This window comes from Leptopilina heterotoma, unplaced genomic scaffold (genome assembly GCF_015476425.1).
Source record: "Leptopilina heterotoma isolate Lh14 unplaced genomic scaffold, ASM1547642v1 Lhet_490, whole genome shotgun sequence".
NCBI lineage: Eukaryota > Metazoa > Arthropoda > Insecta > Hymenoptera > Figitidae > Leptopilina > Leptopilina heterotoma.
In genome coordinates, this window is record NW_025111106.1 from 125,891 (window position 1) to 146,420 (window position 20,530).

General features: G+C 25.2%; 1 protein-coding gene across 2 annotated transcripts in view; it reads right to left on the minus strand.

Annotated features, from left to right (window-relative positions):
- LOC122507635 (ankyrin-3-like) overlaps positions 1-8,391 on the minus strand; it is a 47,722-nt gene extending 39,331 nt beyond the window's left edge. For both annotated transcript variants that reach the window (XM_043620449.1, XM_043620446.1), the window contains exon 1: positions 7,814-8,391. The gene's annotated coding sequence lies outside the window, so the exon portion shown is untranslated. The remainder of the gene's footprint in view (positions 1-7,813) is intronic.
- Between the last annotated feature and the right edge of the window lie 12,139 nt (positions 8,392-20,530).

Consider the following 20,530-nt stretch of genomic DNA (forward strand, 5'->3'; position numbering starts at 1 on the left):
TCACTCTTGAAAGAACGATGAGAGAGATCATTATTTTGACGTGCGAGTTAGAAAGTGTGGTTATGTTTTATTGTTGACAACAGCAACTATACGGGAAAATCAACATTTAAATAAGAAAAAATATTAATTAACAAACAGCAAAGAGAAGAGTAAGTACAATATATTATAATATTAATAAATTGTAATATAGGTGTGAGTAGATCCTTTCTTAAAAAAGACATGGAGTGGAAAGGTCGAATATATCGAAAAGTATCGAAGTAAAGAATGGGCAATGAGAATGTAAAATATTAAGAGAAGGGTGTTTTCAAAATTGTTTGGACATGTGCAGGTGGCGCTGCAGTCGTATGTTATTTAAAAAGAGCGCGAATATATAAATTTTATTTTTGTTAAGAGAAAGTACTTATAATAAATCTTATTTTGCATTGTAAAAAAAAACGTCAACATTTCAAATATAAATAAGCAAATTATTAACTGAAAAAAATTGAATATTATAATGTCTGTATTATAATTAATATTAATATTATTATTAATGAAATAATGGACTTGGACAATGGACATATAAAAACTAGCACCGTAGACGGCCGCTTGCGGCCGTCGGAGGGGCTAGTATTAATAAAAAGATTATTTTTGTCGAACCGGAGTAATTCTTTTCTTTGTATGATAAAGTGAATGAATACAATATAATATAATGCTATAATCGCTATAATGCTAATATAATTAATATCTACTCACACATTTCCTATATTACAATTTATTAATATTATTTAATAGTATAATATATATTGTCAACAGTAAAACATAACCACACTTTCCAACTCGCACGTCAAAATAATGATCTCTCTCATCGTTCTTTCAAGAGTGACGAAGATAGTTGCAAACTGCACATGCGCGTTATTTTTTAAAAGTCATTACTACTCAGTGAACCAAGGCAGAAATCTGGCACCAGTTTGACTAGGGGATACGCTGGAGAGCAGTCTCCTTATTATTACTCCGTGATTGTAAATTTACAGAATAAAGTATAAGGCTGCACTGTAAAAAAATCTGGTGTAAATTTACTATGTCCGACGTTGGAAAGTTTGGTCACTATGTCCGACGTGGTATTCATGGTGGTATTTTTACACGCCGACTGTAATCTACATAACCTGCAAATATTTTTTGAAATAATATTTTCAGTCGTAACTTTTTGTATTTATGAAATATAGCCCAAAACTTTTTGTAATATTATTATTTACTTATAAATTAGCATATACTTTCTATAAATGTACATCATTATATACACTTTTTTACAGTTATTTATAAAAACTTGAAAATTTTTTGAAAATTTTAAAGGAATAAGAAAATTACATTCGCCATGTAATTGTACAGATCGTGCGACGTAATATTACGTCAAAGTGTAGAAATACACGCAATGTAAAAATACCACGTCGGACATAGTGATCAAATTTTCCTACGTCGGACGTAGTAAATTTACACAAAACTATTAAATTACATAGTCGTATAATGTAAAATTATTAAAAATAGTAAAACTACTTTTGAAACGAAATAAATTTACTACGTACAACCTATAATTTTGATGTGTGAAATTACAAGTTTCGTGTTATTTTACACCAGATTTTTTTACAGTGTGGAGTCCCATGGTAGCGTTTTGCGTTGCGTTTTGTAACTATAGGCAATGAGTGTAAGAGAGATGGAGATATATGTTTGCTATATTTGCACTTATGGCCTAGTTACAAAACGCAACGCAAAACGGTGCCATGGGACTTCACCCTAAAAACAGACGAGTGCAATATCACATGCTGGACATAGTGATCAAATTTTCCTACGACGGACGTAGTAAATTTACACAAAACTATTAAATTGCATAGTCGTATAATGTAAAATTATTAAAAATAGTAAAACTACTTTGGAACTTAGTAAATTTACTACGTCCAGCCTATAATATTGCTGTGTAAAATTACATTCAGTATGTTTTAATACACCAGAATTTTTTACAGTGTAGTAGCAGGTCAAAAAAATGTGAAAAAGTATCATTTTGAAAGAAAAAAGTGTCCTCTAAATTGAAAAAAGTAGCATATTAAAAATAAAGTAAAATTAGTTTTTTAAGTAAGAAAATTAAGTGAATATATGTTGTTGTCCAAAAAATTTTTTAAAAAAATACTAAAAATAGGAATTCACAAATTTTTTTTTAAATTTTGATTTATAAACATAAAACATGAAAATATAATAGCTTTTTTGTCGATATTTTACATTAGAAAGTTTTATTTACATAATGAAATGTAATTGTTAATAATACTTAAATGAAATCTTTCATAAGAATTTGTTTTTTAATAACAGACTCATAATTTTGAGAAGTTAAATTGACACCTTCTTTCTCCTTATTATTTTTTAAAAAATTATCAATAACTTTTTATCAGCCATCTAATTTTTAAAAATGAAACGTAAACATTTTTTAGTAATTTACTAATAACAACTATCAAAATGAAAAAAATGGATTGGTTTTAGTGATATAAATTTTTTAAATTTTAAAATCCACATAGCCATAATTTTGTACAATAATAAATTATGAGCAATTTAATTCTAATAAAAAAAATTATAATTTTTCTTCTAGATAGATCTTAATTCTTTATAAATGATTTTTTTATTATTGAACAACCGACTTAAAACACTGTATTATTGAAAATACAATTAATATTTTTAAATTTGACATAAAGTTTGTAAACATAATATAATAAATAATCACGTTAAATAAATATTATTTTGGATTTTTAATCAAACAATTTATATAACCAAAAGAATTAAGTTTTCATTCTTAATTGATTTTTTCTATACTTGATGAAACTTTTATAAAGTCAAAAAAGGTATTACTATTAAATTATATAGTGAAAAATGAAAAATTTAGTTTTTAATTTTTTTAAGAAGCTTAAAGAATAATAAAATTAGATACGAAAAATTCGAAACGTTAAAAAGTTGTAATTTAATAAACATCCACTATTAGTAATTATTATAATATATTATAATCACGCGTCCAATAATAAATTTAATTCACTTGGCGGGTTTTTTGAAATCTACGAAATTCACCAAAAAAACTAAAATTCTTGAATTCTGTAAATTTTTTTTACCTTTTTTGGAAAAAAGTAGCATTTAGTATAGCTTTTTGACAAAATAAGTAGCAAAAAGTAGGCTTGACCAAAAAAAGTGTCAAAAAAGTGGAAAAGTGTGTCACTTTGAAGCCTGATATTTGATTTAATCTAATTTTATTTTGTCGAATCGTGGGTAAAAAAATGTAAATTTTAAAGAAATCTAGTTTTGCCGAATTTATAACTAACCGAAAAGCATATTACATATTCTTTATTCTTCAGAATGTATGCATCCCATCACTGCTACTTGACTGATATCATCCCTTGCAACCGCGCACTCGGCGAGTTCTTCTTCCCATCCTCTCATATTTAATAAAATACCTCATTTTCAGTGATTTCCTTAATTTCTTTATATCTTCCGAAGAAATTAACATTTTAGAAGGTTCATAGAATCATTTTAATCGTATTTTTTGTAGAGTTGAGATTTTTTACAAGAATTTATCTGCGTATATTATTTTTTTAAAAAGTGCAAGTGATTAAAGTCCTGTAAAAAAAATTGGAAAGATTAGGATTACTATTAAGATGCTAAAAAAGAAGTAGTAAAATAACTATTTCAAAAAAATGTTTAAACTTCGAATAAAGTTTTTTTAAAAACTATTTTTCAGTTGTAAAAGTACCTTCAAAATTTTCATACTTTTTTCAACTTTCATGACTTGTATTTTCAAAAGAAATGTTTGTACACGGAGAAAAATACAAAGTAACTTTTACTACGTTCATGGTGAATACATTTCTGGTTCTATGAACATAGTAAAATTTACTTCGAACGTAGCAAAATTTACTACGAAGAAGTAGTAGAAGTTACCAAAAATGCTTCACCAGAAATATTTACGATTCAAATGAGTATTGAACGTTGAAAAACGTAAATTTTTTCGAAAGATATAAAGACCCACACGGAGAGAAATTTATAGTAGTGGGTAACATAATTGTGGTTAGGGTGACCATCTTTAATGCTACGTATACAGACAACTATCTACTATCCGCGAGAAAATGATAGGCCCCTGAAAAATGTTCGAATTTGACTTGAAATATCTCTGTTAAAAAAATTATTTGAAAAAAATGAGAAATATTTTTGGAAAGCGTGGAATCTTATATGTTTGTATACGAAAGGCCAATATTGGAAAAAAATTTTTGCACCGTACAGGTGCAGAATTACATCATAGTGTACCCCATTTTTCGACATTTTTAAAAATGGTCGACTTTGGTACAAGATTTTACACCGAAGCGATTATTCAAAAAATTCGAAAAAAGAACTATTTATTAACTGAATCTGTCAAAACGAATCTGCTTCATAATTATTAATAAATCTTAATTATTATTGTATTTATTAACAATAATAGAAGACAATGTTATCTCTGGTTCTAATAGTCTAATTGAAATAAATCAAATTGGAAGTTGTAAATAATTAATCTTTTTATTATCTTAGCTGATTAAGAAAAACGAAATTCTTCTATTAATTACATTTTTCAACATTTATTTGGACAGTTTTTTTTTCTTGAGAACAAGTGTAAAACGGTTGCAAAAACCCAATTTTTTTCGACAAAATCTTAACCCTGTCATAAATAATACTACGAACTTCTCCAAAATGTGGACTCAGAATAAAGCTAAGAATTTTTTTCACATAGGCTATACAGTGCATGCCAGATTTTTATTTATGACAGGGTTAAGATTTTGTCGAAAAAAATTGGATTTTTGCAACCGTTTTACACTTGTTCTCAAGAAAAAAAAACTGTCCAAATAAATGTTGAAAAATGTAATTAATAGAAGAATTTCATTTTTCTTAATCAGCTAAGATAATAAAAAGATTAATTATTTACAACTTCCAATTTGATTTATTTCAATTAGACTATTAGAACCAGAGATAACATTGTCTTCTATTATTGTTAATAAATACAATAATAATTAAGATTTTTTAATAATTATAAAGCAAATTCGATTGGACAGATTCAGTTAATAAATAGTTCTTTTTTCGAATTTTTTGAATAATCGCTTCCGTGTAAAATCTTGTACCAAAGTCGACCATTTTTAAAAATGTCGAAAAATGGGGTACACTGTGATGTAATTCTCTCTCACACACATACACACACACACACACACACACACACACACACACACATACATCTGGACATTTGCTCAGAATTGAATATACATATGTTATAGATGAAAATGAGTCCATATAACCTTCTTTTGAAAAATTGAAAATCGTCACGAATGCAAAGCTTCCTTATGAGGAAGCAAAATATTTAAAAAATTCTTTTTGTTCGATGATCCTAATATCTTTAAAATCATTCTTGCAAAATATTATAATTTTTTAAAATTAGTCGGCAATGACTTTAGTTAAAATATAATGGAATGGCTCATATGCATATTATATAAATTAATAAAATATAAATTTTATATTAAATTTTGAATTGTAAATTATTAAATAACTCAATTTTAAAAATTTCTACAAGTTATCATTAAAGTATTTTCATAAATTCATAAATTTTATTGATTTAATGTAATATAAGATTATTTGAGGGGCTGATATAAAGTGGTTTAAAAAACATTAGGAGAAAAAAATTTTAAATATTTTTTGATCATTAATTATAATTAATTTATCCATAAATTACAGAATCATTTTAGCCCGTATTTGCGCCCAAGTCACTTATCCCACTTTTGCTCCTAATTACCACTTTTACTATCAACCCCTATCATTTCAACGTATTACGTTTATGCCCTCACGCATGCTACAAAATTAGCACGAGCGACAGCAAAATGTGTCTCATTGAGCAAGCACGTGTGACTCGCACGTCATGTACCTAATGTGCAACAAAATCAGATCGAGTGACTGCTAAATGCGTCTCATTATGCACGCACCGCGTGACTCGCATGTCCTGCGCCCGAAGTGCGACGCATGATTGTTATCGTAAAGGTGTCATTTTTCAGAATTTTATCAGTTTATTAAAAATAAAAAGGAACAAAATTTAGTTATTACATTTTTCAAATTAAAAGTTACTTAATAGTTACTTAATAGTCATCAAAAAGTAGGGGTCGTACAATTACCGCCGATAGTGTAATAATAGAAAAGAATTACAAATTAATTTAAAAATTTAATTATTAGAGACCCTATTTGCTCTGACTGGGACCCTTATAAAAGGGATTTACTTCGCGAGCTACATTATATACAAAAATCTGTACATAATTCAGTCTCATCATTCTCGGGCCGCATTAGGACCTGATATTAAACATGATATAATTTTATTGTTGTGGAAAACTATTACGGGTCACATAACCCAGATAGCACAACATTTTGCAGAAAGTTTGCATTGCAAACTTCGCAAATTGGCAAATATCCGCCTTGTGTAAAGTTTGCTGAGCAAACTTGCTACAAGTTTTCACAGAAAACTTGCAGAAAAGTTGTAACAAACTTGCAGCAAACTTTCTGAAAACTTTAAAAATTTTCAAAAAAAACCTTTTTGTATTCAAAATGTATGTTTTTTGTGAAATGTTGCCTTCCCTCTTAGGGAAGGTGACGAAATGTAGTGCGCAGCTCTATATGTCACAGAAAACTACTGCGCAGACATTTTAATTTACCTTACCATGCAAGTTTTCTGCAAGTTTGCTCCGCAAACTTTACACAAGGCGGACATTTACCAATTTGCCACAAATTTGCGAAGTTTGCAATGCAAACTTGCTGCAAACTTTCTGTAAAATGTTGTGCTATCTGGGAAGCGACTATTATTGTCAGGAGCTATAATAGCAATTTCTACACAGGAAATTTAAAAAATCGTTGTTTCAAAAGTGATAATAAAAAATGTAGTTTGATCTTAATAAATAGAAGAAATAATTAGTTTAAAATTTCCTTCCATTAGCAATTATTCACAAAAATGGTCGTTTTCAAATAGAATGCTTCATAAATATGAACTTTTTGAATGAGAGAGCAATTTATAACTTTTATTAAGTAAAAGTTCACTTATTATTTAGACTTAAAGAGTATTATAAACAAGTACATATAAAAACCAGAATTTAGAAACATTGAGTTGTAAATGAATTTCAAATAAAATACTTTAAAAATTAAAATAAAAACAATGTGAAGTATATATATATATATATATATATATAAAAGTAAAGAAGCTTTTATGCTACTATGTTACATTACTAATAAAATTTTTTTAGAAATGCTTATATTATTTTATATGCAAATATTTATAAATTCATTCTTTAAAATGTTTTTATGTTTAAAAAAGAAAATTATTTTATATTTATATAGCATATTGAATTAACACTACAAGAAATATTTTAAATTATACACGAAAAAAATTTTTACCTGAAAGTTATAATATTTATCATATATTAGCGAAATTTTTAGTTCTTTTAAATAATACTTTCTCTATTCTAGAGAAAGGAATCGCTGGTCCAGTTAAATATTTTTTCCCGTGATATTATATTTAAGATATTTCTCTCAATTTATACTTGAATAAATCGATTTTGATTAAATATTTCTTCAAATTTTTAGTAAATATTCTTTTATGCAAGCCTTTTATGTCATAAACATTTTAGATCCCTTTACAGAAGGTTCTCATAAAAAGAAAAATTTACTCAAAATGTGATTTTTTACAAGTGTAAGAGTGAGAGAACTATACCTTAACAAAACTAAAACATATATATATATATATATTATTTATAAAATTACTTACAATTAAATTCTGTATTTGAAATTCTGATGTAGAAGCTTTCGGAATTTTCAACTCTTTGGCAGCAGAAGCTAAAGGCAGGAGCAGGAATTCTGAACTCTTTGAAGCAGATGAATGCACGCAAAACTCTTCTTCACAACTTAGCACCACAAAGATGAGATAAATTGCAATATTTTTACTGATTTCAAAGTAATACCAAAAACTTTTGAAAGTAATATGATTGTGCTTTTACACTTCTGACACTTTGACACCACAAGGTTTTCTGGTTGAACTCTAGGAATAACCTGTAAGGTCTAGAACGAGAGGATCAACTGAGCAGTTCTTTACTTGCCATTCAGGACGTAGCCTCGAGTGTCATATTAGGACCCTACCCCTTCCCTTGTGGAAGATAAAGGACCCACCCCTTGTGCAGGGATGGTCCCATGCGGGCCTTTTGGGCACTAGGTGTGGCCAAAGAGGGTTGATTTAGGTGGACAATTTTTTTCCATCTGACGTACAACCGAAACATATACAATATATACGTGTATAATAATTAACTTATTTAATTATTTATTAATATCTATAAATAATTCTATAATAGATAGTAAGATAAATATATAATTAGTTATAATATTATATAATATATTGAATTACATATAATAATTAAATATAATAAATTTGAATAAGGAAAACACCACTGACAATTGGTCAAATACAACTGATTTTCAGTAATTCTCGTGGACGAGTTTTCTTTATTTTAATCAGTGAAATATGACGAATTGTCAGTAAAAATTCATTTTTTTTCAGTATAGAATTTCACTGATTTCCAGTCTTTTTTTGCTAAATGAACCAGTTAACCTGTTTTATCAACATTCAAGAAAATAGAATCACTGATTGACAGTTAATTCCTACTGATAATCAGTTAAGATTCACTGATTGTCAGTACCAATTTTACAGAAAGATAAAATAATAAAAACTCTTTAGAGTGATAAATTGTCTGAAATAGTGATTTTATACTCACCTTAAAAAGAAATTCAGCTGTTTTCTAAAACTGAATCATGCGATATATAATATACTTGTATGATTTTAAATTATTTGCAAATGTTGTCAAATTTAGCTGAAATAAATTTAATATTTTAAAAAATTTGAACTTTTTACTTTTAGAAACTATTTTTAAATATTATTGTATTTTTAAAGGATATCAAATTAAAATTTAGAAAATAATTTATTGAATTTGGCAAAAACTTATTGAAGTTTAAAATTTAATTTAAAATTTTAATCAAATATTGAAAAACAGCTATTTACCAGTGAAAGAACATGAAAAATATTAAGGGATCATTCACATATTACGTCACAGGCTTTGGGGGAAGGGGGGTCTACAGTTTTGTGACGGCATGTGTAAAAATTACCAATTTCTATGGAAGAAAATGTGACGTAGGGGGGAGGGATTAAAAATTTTCCAAATTTGCGTGACGTAATATGTGAATGATCCCTAATACATTGTCTAAAAGAAAACGATTTATATATAAAAAGGTTACAAATATTCTAAAACAAAGAACTTATACTATTATACATATTTTCTTAATTATATAACCCACTAAAAAATAAAAAAATTATTTTTTAAAATAACTTCCATATTGAAACTATAGTATTATCATATAAACTATATTTTGAAGAAATAAGGAAATGAAAAATATTTTTTTATAGTGCTAAGAATTATTATTTGGGAAATATCGTGCCGAATAAACATTTTGTTCTTTTACTGGTGTCAATTCTTTCACTTATGCAACTTCCCTATTAGCAGGATAAGAAAAAATAGTATATATTTTTTATGAAAGTTAAGAAAACGTCAGGGAAATAAAATACAGAATCAAATTTTTGTTAATTGTCTAAAAGGAGTTTTTTTAGTCGTCAAATTTAATTTTTTGATAGCTATACTTTTTTACTATGTACTTTTTTCAGTCTTAAAGCTACTTTTTGATACTTTTTAAAAATTAATTATGGAGTGCGAAGCCTGAATATTTGTAACTTTTATAAATTTAAGAATGAAAAATATCTTTTTTTATGATAAAGTAATTAGTATTAATGAGTTTAAGGCACAAAGGGGTAAAAATCTAGACAACGCACTAATTCATCTTATTGAAGAAAACTGGTGAATACCCAAAAGTTAATATTGTCGTAGGTCATTAAAATATATTTAAAATGTAATTTTAAACTAATACGAGTGTACAAAAGAATTGAAAAAAACTTGTACTTTCAAATAAAATGAATTCCTTTTTAAATTTTTTCCAAACTATTATATTCTAGATTTATTGTAAAATACTTAAAATTTTATACTTAAAATACCTAACAATTGTGTAAAGATTTAAATGTCCCACTTCAATAAATAAATAAATGTTTAGCATGAAACTTCCTGAACATTTAAATTAAATTTTCGCCTAAATCTATAGACGAAAATGAAATTTAATTGTTCAGAAAAGTTTCACGATAAATTTTCAAGAAAGTTTCAAGCTAAACATTTATTGAAGTGGGACATTTAAATCCTTACACAATTATTTTTAGAAAATTGTTGCAAATTCATTTAGAGGTAAGAATTTTGTCCAAAATTTCGGAAATTAATTATATATTAGATTTAATTGTTTTTTATATACTTACAAACATATATATGAATACATTCGATCGTGACTCTTTGAAAATATGAAATTATTTACCAATTATTCTTAAGAAAATTATTCTTTAAAAATTCAATTTTTTAAAAAAATGTTTAATAAAATTCATTAACAAATTTAATTATTTTCAATTTAATTTCACAAAATTCAAATTAATTTGATATTTCTTTAATCCATTTTTTTAAAATTCAAGTAACTTTCAAAAATTGAATAAAAATATCTCAGAAATATAATTTTTTCAGAATTTTAAATAACATTATTTAAAACATTAAATAATTAATTTTTATTAATTAATAATTATAATAATTTGAAGAAAGTTTCTTAAATTCTAAAATTTAAGGACGTTTATCTGAAAAAAGTAATTAACATTAAAAAAATAAAAAGTTTATTATTATAACTAGCGACAGTTCGCGCGCGGCTGAGTTCTCACTCGCTTTTTTAAATAAAATTAGCAATTTTAAAAATAACCCACATAGCACAATAGTATGAGGTAAGGTTATGTTGAGTACTAATCGTAAGGCTCATAAGGTTACACGATATTGCTGTGGTAGACCTGAGGTGAACTAAAAACTTCCGCCATGGAGGTAAGGTTACATGTTAGGGTGTGGTGACTATATATGTTAAGGTTGAGGTAAGGTTACACGTTAAGGTTGAGGTAACGTTACATGTTAAGGTTGAGGTAAGGTTACACGTTAAGGTTGAGGTAACGTTACATGTTAAGGTTGAGGTAAGGTTACATGTCAAGGTTGAGGTAACGTTACATGTTAAGGTTGAGGTAAGGTTACATGTCAAGGTTGAGGTAAGGTAATTATTAAGTTGTAAGGTTGAGGTAAGGTTGTAATAAGTTTACCAGTTATGGAAAATATTGAAAAAATAATTAATAAATAAATATTTAATTAAAATGTTAAGTTTGTTGCTCTTCTCTATTTTGGAAACCTGACATGAAGCAGAAAATTTTGAAAACTTTGGGGGGACTGGGATTCGAACCCGGGATCGACGCGCATAAACCTATCATTCTAACTAACTGAGCTAAGTAGAGAACTGGCAGAAGGAAAATTAATGTTGCCTTTAAGGTGAACCAAAAAGATGATTAACTCCTTAAAGGCAACATTTATTTTCCTTCTGCCAGTTCTCTACTTAGCTCAGTTAGTTAGAATGATAGGTTTATGCGCGTCGATCCCGGGTTCGAATCCCAGTCCTCCCAAATTTGTTTTCAAAATTTTCTGCTTCATGTCAGGTTTCCAAAATAGAGAAGAGCAACAAACTTAACATTTTAATTGAATATTTATTTATTAATTATTTTTTCAATATTTTCCATAACTGGTAAACTTATCACAACCTTACCTTAACCTTACCTCAACCTTACAACTTAATAATTACCTTACCTCAACCTTGACATGTAACCTTACCTCAACCTTAACATGTAACGTTACCTCAACCTTAACATGTAACGTTACCTCAACCATAACGTGTAACGTTACCTCAACCTTAACATGTAACCTTACCTCAACCTTAAAATGTAACGTTACCTTAACCTTAACGTGTAAGGTTACCATGGCCTTATCATATATAGTCACGACACCCTAACGTGTAACCTTACCTCCATGGCGGAAGTTTTTAGTTCACCTTAGGTCTACCACAGCAATATCGTGTAACCTTATGTGCCTTACGATTAGTATTCAACATAACCTTACCTCATACTATTGTGCTATGTGGGAACAGATTGCAAAAATTTTTAATTCAAATTTTTTTTATAAAAATAAAACATGAATTGGAATATAGGTATATAGTTATAATATTATTATATCTAATTATAATAATCATATATTCTGACATAGGGAATTCAAGGAAATTTTTATTAAAATTATTATTGAAAAAAATTTAATTTTTAGAATTCATAAGAAAATTCTGAATTTTTGTGTCTTTTTTGTTTGACTCATAAACTGTAAAATTAACACGAATTCTAATACAAAACGTTCAATTTTTTCATCTTCTGACAAAAATTTATTTTTAAATAACTGAAATCTTGAACAACTATCATAAAATAAATAAATTATTTAATGAATAATTTTACTTAAATATCTCAAAATTAATTTAATTTTAAAAGAGTTGCGATTACAATTTTCATCAATAAATGAACTTCAAATGGTTTTAATTTGAAATTTTATAAAATTTCAATATTGAATGAATTTAATTAGAAATTTTAATGAACTTAGATTTTTAAAAAATGTTAATAATTCAAAATCTTCTAAAATTAATTAAATTTGTCAATATATATTTAATTAATTATTAAAAATAATGGATTTACAATAGAACCTCGGTTATCCGAGCTTCGAATAAAACGCGGATGGAGCGACCAAGTCTGTAAAAAAATTTTCACAGATATATTTATGTTCAGTGCATTTAAAATTCCGTCTATTTTTGTCGTTTAATATTATTTTAACACTTTAAACACATAAAAAATAATTAAACTTTTTAAAATTTTCATTAGTTCGTATTATCCGATAGTTTTCGATTATCCGAGGCACCTCTTCCCCACATTACCTCGGATAATCGAGGTTCTACTGTATAGAAGAATTTTAGTTAAAAACACTAAAAAATTGAATTTTGAAGAAGTTACAAATGATTGCAGAAATTCAATTATTTTTAAAAGTAATAAAATTCTTACCACCAAATTCAATTATGTTCAAAATTTAGAAGAAAATCTCAAGAAAATCCCATTTATTATCTTTATAAATAAAAAAAAATCTTCTTCAAAATTCAATTATTTGCAAAACTTTTAATAAAATTCTTGTCAAAATTTCAATTATTTTCAAAACTTTTAATAAAATTTATTCTTGTCATAAATTTCAATTATTTTCAAAAATTTTCCTTATTTAATGATTTTTAATATCTACTATTTTATTAAAATTAACAAAAAGAATTCAATTATTTAAAAACAATTTTAATAAAAGTGTACACTAACATTTAATTATTTTCATAAATAATAAAACTCATTGCAGAATTTCAATTATTTTTAATACAATTTTAATCAAATTTCTTGAAAAATGTAACTATTCTAAAAAATTTTATTAAAATTCGTTGATAGAATTCAATTATTTGAAAATTTGTTGATAACGATTTTTTATAGGGATTTGAATTTTAAGAAACGTTCAATTATTCAATAAATTATTTATTTGAATTTTATTAAAACAATTGAAATTAAGAAATAGAATTGATGCAAATTATTTCCTTATGAAAATTGAGAATTTTCTACAAAAATATTAAGAAACGGGAATATCTAATGTTTTTCTTCCTAAAAGAAAAAAATGAGTTTGTAAAAAAATATTGTTATTGAGAAATAAAAATTATGCATAAAATGGGTATATTTCCTACTTCAGTACTTTTTAATCAAAATTTTTTAACAGTTAACAATTTTCTAATATTTTTTATAAATAAAAAAGAAAAGTAATTTGCATAATAATTTAGATCAATCAAACGAAATTTGTTATAGAAAAAACATACAACAAACAAAATGGGTATATTTTTTATTTGTTAATCATAATTTTTAACCAATTTTTTAATTTGTAATATTATTTTATTATAAATCATGAAAAAATACCTGCACATTTTCGATTTGTCAAACAATAATTTTTAAATTTAGAAGATATTTTTGGCCAAATAATCCAAGTGATGTCAAATTTCAATTATTATTTATTAAATCTTGACGTTTCGATGACAGCCTTCATCCTTTTCAAGATTTCAAAATTAAACAATAAATCCAAAAACTTTCTTTTATAAAATATTTTTTAAAGAAAAAAAAAACAAAAGCATACACAGAGACTATAACTTCAAACTGCGGATAGAATGAATGAAAGAATACGGAGATTATTTATATTATACCTATTATGGAAAAACAAAATTTAATTTTCAAGACAAAAATTGAAACCTACAAAATTTATTTGTTTATACAATTTTCACACCATTCAAATTTTTTGTCATCCTATAATTTTTTTTAAAAATGATTCAATTTTAATGCGGCTTATTTTGTTATAAATAATGATTCACAACAACGTAACCGTTCAGATTTTTGAACATTTACGCCGTTTAGAAACTATGCTTATTTGTTTAAAAGAAAATTTGCCTTTTTTAAACAAATAATATTTTCAAAACGATGTGTTTGATTAAAAATCTGAACGGTGACGTTATAGAATATCATTGTTTGAAGAGAATAAGTTCGTATTACATTAAACTTGAATCATTTTTAAAAAATTTTACAAAAGTGGTATGAAAAAAATTGGGATCGTGTGTGAAGTATATAAATAAATATTTTTAATCAATTTTTTTTCTTGAAAATTGATATTATTGTTTTTTGTATATAGAAAATACTATTAATAATATTTTAATTATTTAAATGTTGATTAATTATTTTTCTAGAGGTCTGCATTGTGTTTGATGAACCGAATCACCTTAATTATTACAAAAATAAGAAAACATGAAGGTATTGTTCTAGGTTGCGTGTAATGTTATTCCTCTCATGGCTGTTGAAGAATTTAATTTAAACTAAATTAAAAAATTCATTGTAATGTTTTAAATTTTCAAAGTGATTGAAATAAACAATATGAATATGCTTAAGAATTTTCTATTGATTTTATATGGATCTCGTCTCTTTACCAATACTTTTTGCGATTTAATGACTGTACCTCCTGCAGTGAGAGTTAACCCGGCCACAATTCTCGACAATTTCTTCCCGCAGGGAAATTCAGTTAAAATTTTCTGGCACAAATTGAGGAGACTAATTTTCAAGTCATTGAATTGTATTGACATTTGAAGAAGAATGGTCTTAAGAAATATTAAAATAATAAAATCCTTGTATTTTTTTTGTCTATATGTGTAAGAAAATTCTATGTCATAAAAGACGCTTCTCCTTTCAATTGCATTAAGTATTCTGAAGATTCTTCAAGAATATTGCTCTATTGTTAATTTTCTCCAATATACATAATTTGAGAGAGGATTTCAATGTGCATTGTCTCTCCTGAAACATTACACCCAATACCTGCGCGAACACACCTCCTCAGTCCCTATAGAGAATAATAAAAGATTTAATCTCTGGCAAATTTAGACAAAAACTTAAAATTAACATAGAATATTTTCCTCTTCTCAATTCTAAATTGTGACCAAAGTTTGAATTTTACTAATCAAATTGTAAAACCGAGAGACGAACAACTTGTGAACTATAGCGACCACATGTGTTGAATTATCCTGCATTGTTGGTTAAAATTTTTTAATTTATTAAATTATTAGGTTAAATAAAAATGATTAAAAGTAAAATATGATACTTATCAATTAGAAACAGAATTTCCACTTAATTCATTTATGTTCTTTAAAAACTACAAAATTGTTATCTTAATCATTAATTTTTAAAACTTAGATATTGCGATAATATTTTTATTTTGTTGCAATTATTTAATTGAAAAACAAGTTTACAAAATTTAATAAATAAATTCTTACTTGAAAATTAGTTTCTAAATCAACATTTGGTATTGAAAAATAAAATAAATTCTGCATCTTTTCATAATATAAAAGGAAATATATTCATTTTAAGGAAAAATATTTTAAACAAAAGTGATAAGCCTTTTTATTTTCTATAAAATATAAAATAGTTTTCTACAATTTTCTCAGCCATAGAATGCGAGTTATATGCAAAACAAAATATAATCCCTTTTTCAGTACAACAAACATCAGTTTATTTAATGTACAACAGCGAATTTTTGGCTGAAACCCCTTAATGGCTCCTATTTATTTATAATAAAACTCGTGAAGAATGGAGTTTAATTTATACAGTTCTTTTATTAAAATTGTACCGTGGGATTATATATATATATATATATATATATATATATATATATATATATATATATATATATATATATATATATATATATATATATATGTAGAGAAAGAGAAGGAGGTATATTAAACTTTATTATTGATATTAATTTAACTACTAAATAATATCATTTAAATAATGACATTAGATGAAGTTTGTTTAAGTTGGAATGTGAGTTGAGATGAAAATTGAATTTAACTTAAAGAAACAAGATCATCTTACTAATTATATATTATCGGAGTAAAAAAGGAAACAATTAATATAGGAGTACACAATTATTTTACTGTTATTCAAAATAGTGATGCAATGTCGAAACACTTTTTCTAGTTTTTAAGTAAAGATATGTTCAATAATTTAAAATGACATAATTTTTGATATCTCATAGAAATTTTACATTTCTCTTCGACCTTTTAACTATTCTTTTTAGTTTGTATAAATGGATTTCCATGTAAGCGAGATATACAGACAATTATCTCATTTCTAATTTATATATATGTATATGTATTTATAATAATGAAAAGATTTGTTATCGATATCCCATCACTAATCCAAAACACAAAAATAATGCACTAAGATAAAATACATTTAAACATTAACTATCTTTATATTCTAGATTTTATAACTTCAATAACATGACGAGCCAATTGCATTGCAAATATATTATACAAAGCATTTTTTCAGACTTCTGAAAGTCTCATTTATATAAGCACAATACAGCGTAGAATATCAATTTTCTTACCTTCTTATATGTATATACAATATATAATTACTATTTTGCTTCACAAAAGAATTTCAGAAAAAATATATTTATTATCAATCTGAATTCTGCATAACTGTACGCAAGAACTTCACTACAATAGTAATAATGATAAAAATAATATTAATAATTATTATAATAATTAATAACATAATAATAATAAGGGTTGTGCAAACAGCTCGAAATTCATTAGGTTTTTTAATGATTTCGTGCATTAAAACTTTTCGAGTTTCGATACGTGAAGAAAATTTAAACTTGTCTCTTGGATCAAACTAATTCAACTTTTCGAGCTTTTTTCACACCTTTAATAATAATAATAATAATAATAATAATAATAATAATAATAATAATAATAATAATAATAATAATGTAATAATACTATTGCAAATTATTCCAAAATCACAAAATTAACAAGTAGTTACAGTCTTTTGTCGTACTTAAATTTTTTTTCTTTTGATACTGCTTTACTTTTTCTTTTGATACATAATTAGATGAGCAAAAATGTGCAAGACACTAGAAAAAATGTGTCTTTAAAACAATTGAAGCACTCATGAGAAAAACGAGACTTTTCATTAATTTATACTCCATACGATGTGATCATTTTTTTAAAAACTAACATTTGATTTCAGATACTGAGCATCTTATAATTCAAATGTTTACAGTGTCGAAGAATATTTATATAATTCTAAAAACTGCCACAGGCAATTATCATAACAGTGAAGTATTAATTTTGTGCAGCGGATTGTACTAACCAAACAGTAATATAAGTTGGTTACGTACTTGATGTTCTTCTCTTTGTTACTTATAATTTTTCTTCTATTTCAATGATTTTACACAATGAATATTTGATGCATACTTAAATAACAATTGATTTAAAAATTACTATTCGAAAAAATATATATAAAAAACCTAATTAATCAGAAAATTCATACCAATTTAATTTTTATTGTCCTTTTCTCTACTTTTATAAATGTTTCTCCCACTTAAATATATAGTATGCAAATGATTAAGAATTTATTTTACACTAAATTTTCACGATTTTTGATAAAATATAAAAAAATTTAAACATTATTTGTAAAAATTAAAATCTTCTTCCAAAAATTTTATTAAGAAAAAACAAATTCTCTCCTTAATAATGATTAGAAATCATCTTTGATTCTTATTGTGATTTTATTTTTTTAAATTGTGTAATGGGCTCTCTTGTAAGTGCACTATCAAATAATTAAGACAATAATATTATTATGATTATATTATACACTGCACGATTCCAGATGACTAAGAAATGTATGTATTTAAGTTATTAAATTAACTAACCTAGTCTTGGTCTTAAATTTTCAAAAGATAATATTTTTGGCAGTATTTTTGTAAAAATTATTTAAAATTATTATACATAATATCAAAGGCTATTGGTGCTGCAATATCATTCTTCTATATTAATCTTTTATTTGTTTAAAAGGATTTCTTCTCATGTTCTTTTCTATTATAAAAGGTGAAATTTTGTCTTCTTCAAAAGATCACGATACGAAATAAAAATACTATTTAATATGAAATTGAAAATATCAATTATATTTCAAATTTTTTAGTGCCACAAGTCATAAATTTTACTGGTGGAAAATAAAATTTCTCTAGACATGTATTTTAAATAATCAAATATAGATAATATTAAAGCCTTCCTAAATACCTGACATAAAAAATATCTCTATTTTTTAACATAACAAATGATAATTTCAAATTTTTTAGCTTTTTTTGAATAGTCTTTTAAAAATAATTTTATTCTTGAAGTTGTTTTAGAAAAAAACTGCAATTACTTTTCGCCTGTTATTTTTCAACATAAACATAATGTTAATATCGTTTTTTAAGTTTCAAATAATAATTAAATTAGCTGCGAAAAAAATGTTATTTCTACTGCAAAACTCTATTTCTAATCAGTTAAGATACCATAATAGAACGAAAAATTTTCAGAGAAATTATTCACCACCTCTAGTTTTATTTAATCCTTTTCTTCCTCATTATGTTAACTTACATTTCGTATAATCGTTTAAAATATTTTTACTTCTACATTCTACACAAAAACGCATTTAATTATTGAATAACAATTACATCGACATAATTTATAATAAGTGAAAATAAATTAGCAATTTTTCATTTGTTTTGAATTCAAACTCAAAAGTGCTAAGGCACCAAAGGCATATATGCAAAAAAAGTAATAAACGATTTTTTAACAATTCATTTTTTATCAGGATAAACCAAAAAAAATAAGTAACGCTAAATTTTAAGCAACCTATCGATTGGTATTTGATTCTACTTTTACCTTTTTAAATATATATGTTTAAGTCACCGACACTATTTTATAACTTAAAAACAAGTATTTTAATTTGTTTAGAGTTAGAAAGGCATACATGTAATGGAATTACATTTGTGTTGAACACCTAGAAAAAGGGTTTAATTAATATACTCAGAATCTCGATCACGATCTAAAAAATTGGCTTTAGTAATAATTGGTTGGCGTACATATTTTTGTCAACCAAATTACCAGTTGTTGTCAGGATATTTTTTCAGCCAGTTCAGGCCTTTAGTCTTTATTTATTTGATCGCGTATCTAAATAAATCATCCCAATATTTCTCAGCGTGAAACATTCGAATTTATTTTTTGTATTTAATTTTTCCATGTGGCGATGATTTAAACGTAAATTTTAATCATAATCTGCATTCAGCTTAAAATTATACTAATGAATTAAATATGCTGAACAAATCAATTCCAGATATACACTATATTGTGTTTATTAATTAATGGCAGGCTTCGCACTCGATAATTAATTTTAAAAAAGTAACTTTAAGACTGAAAAAAGTAGTAAAAAGTAGCAATCGAAAAATTGAATTCGACGGCTAAAAAAATAAAAACTGGTTTTAGTCGATTTACGAAAACTTGATTGAGCAATTCCCTAACTTTTTCCTGATTTCCATAAAAAATATTCACTTTCTTTCTTATCAGGCTAAAAATTTCAATTCGAATTTCTTCTAAAAATTCAATTATTTTCCTAAATTTTAGTTAAAATTCTTCAAAAATACGATTATATTTAAAAATAATTTCTAAAAGTAAAAAAATAAAATTCATTAAAATATAAAAATTATATTTCAATAAAAAATGTAAATTTAATTTACTCTTTTTAAATTGTTTCCGGGAATTTGATAATCTTCTAAAAGTTTTAATTACAATTTTTCAAAAGACTAATTTTTTATTAAAATTTCTAAATTAAATTATTCAAAACTTAAATAATTATTGTTAAATAAATAATTCAATACTTATTTACTTTTCCACACAAATCAATATTTTAAATATTATCAATATAAAACCTTTTTGAAATTTAATTATTTCTAAAAATTAAAATAAAAAATTCAATCATATTTTGTAGTTTTTGAATAAAATTATTCAAAATTTTAACAAT